The sequence below is a fragment of the Triturus cristatus genome, chromosome 10 (assembly GCF_964204655.1).
Source record: "Triturus cristatus chromosome 10, aTriCri1.1, whole genome shotgun sequence".
In the NCBI taxonomy this organism is placed as follows: domain Eukaryota; kingdom Metazoa; phylum Chordata; class Amphibia; order Caudata; family Salamandridae; genus Triturus; species Triturus cristatus.
The window spans coordinates 113,844,669-113,849,619 of NC_140593.1; the positions used below are offsets into that span (position 1 = coordinate 113,844,669).

At 43.7% G+C, this 4,951-nt stretch overlaps 1 long non-coding RNA gene across 2 annotated transcripts; it reads right to left on the reverse strand.

The window, feature by feature from the left end:
- Window positions 1-345: 345 nt before the first annotated feature.
- LOC146788978 (uncharacterized) lies at window positions 346-4,353 on the reverse strand. Of its 2 annotated transcripts, XR_014969733.1 has the most exons (5): window positions 3,985-4,353; window positions 3,081-3,844; window positions 2,181-2,800; window positions 1,694-1,902; window positions 351-626 (listed from the first exon to the last, which is right to left on the reverse strand). It is a non-coding gene; the product is annotated as an uncharacterized LOC146788978 (long non-coding RNA). The 2 variants fall into 2 exon arrangements; XR_014969732.1 differs by lacking the exons at window positions 3,081-3,844; window positions 3,985-4,353 and having other exon boundaries at window positions 346-555; window positions 1,482-1,902; window positions 2,181-2,619.
- Window positions 4,354-4,951: the final 598 nt, after the last annotated feature.

Sequence of the window (4,951 nt, forward strand, 5' to 3'; positions counted from 1 at the left end):
CAAAAAGAACATAAAAATTATACAAAGGTTACATCTGGAAACCAATGGAACAGTCCGACAACAGCAGATTCAATAAAAAATGTGCCCCAACGTGCCGTAATCAAATAAGGAATTCCACACAAAATACATGTAACAGCACCTTCGTCCAGAACCACCTGTATTAGTATCAAACAAAAAACATGAGATATATAATTAAATAAACGTTACTAATTAAAGACTGTACAAAGTAATGGGAAAAACACCAAAATAAGATTAGAAATAATCAAATCAAATAAATCAAATAAATAACAATAACTCTAAGTCTTACCTTAAAGAAGAATGCACAACGCTGCACGGGGAAAGCATGGACCGGGGAAGCCCTGTAAAAAAACAGAAAAAAAGAGTTAGATAAGAAACATAGACAAGATGGCTTACCTAAGAACCGCAAACAGCATCATACATACCGGGCAAAGCACTCCATGCACGATGCTGCACGGGGACGGCACGGACCGGGGAAGCCCTGTAAAAAAAACAGAAAAAAAGAGTTAGATAAGAAACATAGACAAGATGGCTTACCTAAGACCCGCAAACAGCATCATACATACCGGGCAAAGCTCTCCATGCACAACGCTGCACGGGGAAGACACCTGCCAGGGCAAACCTGAAAAATAAAGAGGAAAAAGAATTAGATGACAAACATAGACAAGCTGACTTAAGTAAGACCCGCAAACAGCATGATACATACCGGGCAAAGCGCTCCTTGCACGACGCTACACGGAGAGCACACGGGCCATGGAAGAGCTGAAAAAGAAAATCGAAAACATTAGATGAGAGACCTAAGAAAGATGGCTTACCTGAGACCCGCAGCCAACCGCATACATCCGGTGCAAAGTATTCCATATACAACGCTACACAACTACGCTAAGGGCCAGGGTAGACCTGTAACTTACCTTGAGACGACGCTACATAACGACGCTACACACAATAAGAAAAAAGATAAAAAACACGAACAGCATTGATGAATAACAGACATTTAGCAACAAGGCAAATACATAAATAGACATATAATGTTGACATGAAAATTAATCCAAAAAGAACATAAAAATTATACAAAGGTTACATCTGGAAACCAATGGAACAGTCCGACAACAGCAGATTCAATAAAAAATGTGCCCCAACGTGCCGTAATCAAATAAGGAATTCCACACAAAATACATGTAACAGCACCTTCGTCCAGAACCACCTGTATTAGTATCAAACAAAAAACATGAGATATATAATTAAATAAACGTTACTAATTAAAGACTGTACAAAGTAATGGGAAAAACACCAAAATAAGATTAGAAATAATCAAATCAAATAAATCAAATAAATAACAATAACTCTAAGTCTTACCTTAAAGAAGAATGCACAACGCTGCACGGGGAAAGCATGGACCGGGGAAGCCCTGTAAAAAAACAGAAAAAAAGAGTTAGATAAGAAACATAGACAAGATGGCTTACCTAAGAACCGCAAACAGCATCATACATACCGGGCAAAGCACTCCATGCACGATGCTGCACGGGGACGGCACGGACCGGGGAAGCCCTGTAAAAAAAACAGAAAAAAAGAGTTAGATAAGAAACATAGACAAGATGGCTTACCTAAGAACCGCAAACAGCATCATACATACCGGGCAAAGCACTCCATGCACGATGCATAACGGGGACGGCACGGACCGGGGAAGCCCTGTAAAAAAACTGAAAAAAAGCGTTAGATAAGAAACATAGACAAGATGGCTTACCTAAGACCCGCAAACAGCATCATACATACCGGGCAAAGCACTCCATGCACGACGCTGCACGGGGACGGCACGGACCGGGGAAGCCCTGTAAAAAAACAGAAAAAAAACGTTAGATAAGAAACATAGACAAGATGGCTTACCTAAGACCCGCAAACAGCATCATACATACCGGGCAAAGCTCTCCATGCACAACGCTGCACGGGGAAGACACCTGCCAGGGCAAACCTGAAAAATAAAGAGGAAAAAGAATTAGATGACAAACATAGACAAGCTGACTTAAGTAAGACCCGCAAACAGCATGATACATACCGGGCAAAGCTCTCCTTGCACGACGCTACACGGAGAGCACACGGGCCATGGAAGAGCTGAAAAAGAAAATCGAAAACATTAGATGAGAGACCTAAGAAAGATGGCTTACCTGAGACCCGCAGCCAACCGCATACATCCGGTGCAAAGTATTCCATATACAACGCTACACAACTACGCTAAGGGCCAGGGTAGACCTGTAACTTACCTTGAGACGACGCTACATAACGACGCTACACACAATAAGAAAAAAGATAAAAAACACGAACAGCATTGATGAATAACAGACATTTAGCAACAAGGCAAATACATAAATAGACATATAATGTTGACATGAAAATTAATCCAAAAAGAACATAAAAATGATACAAAGATTGCACTTACCTGTTTGTAGCTGCGTTCTGCCTACCGTTACATCTGGAAACCAATGGAACAGCCCGACAACAGCAGATTCAATAAAAAACGTGCCCCACCGTGCCGTAATCAAATAAGGAATTCCACACAAAATACATGTAACAGCACATTCGTCCAGAACCACCTGTATTAGTATCAAACAAAAAACATGAGATATATAATTAAATAAACGTTACTAATTAAAGACTGTACAAAGTAATGGGAAAAACACCAAAATAAGATTAGAAATAATCAAACCCTCTAAATCAAATAAATAACAATAACTCTAAGTCTTACCTTAAAGAAGAATGCACAACGCTGCACGGGGACGGCACGGACCTGGGAAGCCCTGTAAAAAAACAGAAAAAATGAGTTAGATAAGAAACATAGACAAGATGGCTTACCTTAGAACCGCAAACAGCATCATACATACCGGGCAAAGCACTCCATGCACGGCGCTGCACGGGGACGGCACAGACCGGGGAAGCCCTGTAAAAAAACAGAAAAAAAACGTTAGATAAGAAACATAGACAAGATGGCTTACCTAAGACCCGCAAACAGCATCATACATACCGGGCAAAGCACTCTATGCACGACGCTGGACGGGGACGGCACGGACCGGGGAAGCCCTGTAAAAAAACAGAAAAAATGAGTTAGATAAGAAACATAGACAAGATGGCCTACCTAAGACCCGCAAACAGCTTCATACTTACCGGGCAAAGCACTCCATGCACGACGCTGCACGGGGACGGCACGGACCGGGGAAGCCCTGTAAAAAAACAGAAAAAAGAGTTAGATAAGAAACATAGACAAGATGGCTTACCTAAGACCCGCAAACAGCATCATACATACCGGGCAAAGCACTCCATGCACGACGCTGCACGGGGACAGCACGGACCGGGGAAGCCCTGTAAAAAAACAGAAAAAAAGCGTTAGATAAGAAACATAGACAAGATGGCTTACCTAAGACCAGCAAACAGCATCATACATACCGGGCAAAGCACTCCATGCACGACGCTGGACGGGGACGGCACGGACCGGGGAAGCCCTGTAAAAAAACAGAAAAAATGAGTTAGATAAGAAACATAGACAAGATGGCTTACCTAAGACCCGCAAACAGCATCATACATACCGGGCAAAGCACTCCATGCACGACGCTGGACGGGGACGGCACGGACCGGGGAAGCCCTGTAAAAAAACAGAAAAAATGAGTTAGATAAGAAACATAGACAAGATGGCTTACCTAAGACCCGCAAACAGCATCATACATACTGGGCAAAGCACTCCATGCACGACGCTGCACGGGGACGGCACGGACCGGGGAAGCCCAGTAAAAAAACAGAAAAAATGAGTTAGATAAGAAACATAGACAAGATGGCTTACCTAAGACCCGCAAACAGCATCATACATACCAGGCAAAGCACTCCATGCACGACGCTACACGGGGACGGCACGGACCGGGGACACCCTGTAAAAAAACAGAAAAAAAGCGTTAAATAAGAAACATAGACAAGATGGCTTACCTTAGACCCGCAAACAGCATCATACATACCGGGCAAAGCACTCCATGCACGACGCTGCACGGGGACGGCACGGACCGGGGAAGCCCTGTAAAAAAACTGAAAAAATGAGTTAGATAAGAAACATAGACAAGATGGCTTACCTAAGACCCGCAAACAGCATCATACATACCGGGCAAAGCACTCCATGCACGACGCTGCATGGGGACGGCACGGACCAGGGAAGCCCTGTAAAAAAACATAAAAAATGCATTAGATAAGAAACATAGACAAGGTGGCTTACCTAAGACCCGCAAACAGCATCATACATACCGGGCAAAGCACTCCATGCACGACGCTGCACGGGGATGGCTTGGACCGGGGAAGCCCTGTAAAAAAACAGAAAAAATGAGTTAGATAAGAAACATAGACAAGATGGCTTACCTAAGAACCGCAAACAGCATCATACATACCGGGCAAAGCGCTCCATGCACGACGCGTAATGGGGACGGCACGGACCGGGGAAGCCCTGTAAAATAACAGCAAAAAAAAACAAACAACAAAGGAAAATAAACATCGCTTACCATACAGCTTCAGAAAGCGTTCGCCTCACAGCAACAGACACGAAAATAAACCTGAGAAGGTTCAATGAAAAAAATGAAAAATACGCCCCCCAGTGAATAAGGGACGGGCTTCAAAAAAGAGAAAGAATCGAAAAAACATGCCCACGAATCCGAAAAAGACGGGGCTTGTTTGGAGAGACAAAGCTCTTCTCCAATGGCTGACCAGCATTTAAGACGCCAGCCAATGGAGAAGAGGGAAGAAGAAGGGCGGGTTAAAGCCCCACTTCTGAAAACGTTAAATCTCGTGAGCGAGACTGCGCAAGCGCAGCCTTCGCTAGCCGAGACCTAAAAAGGTGGTCTCAGATTCCATTGCATTACCAGCTGGGTGCCTACACTCGCCATTATAATCAGCAAGCAGGTCCTTGTGC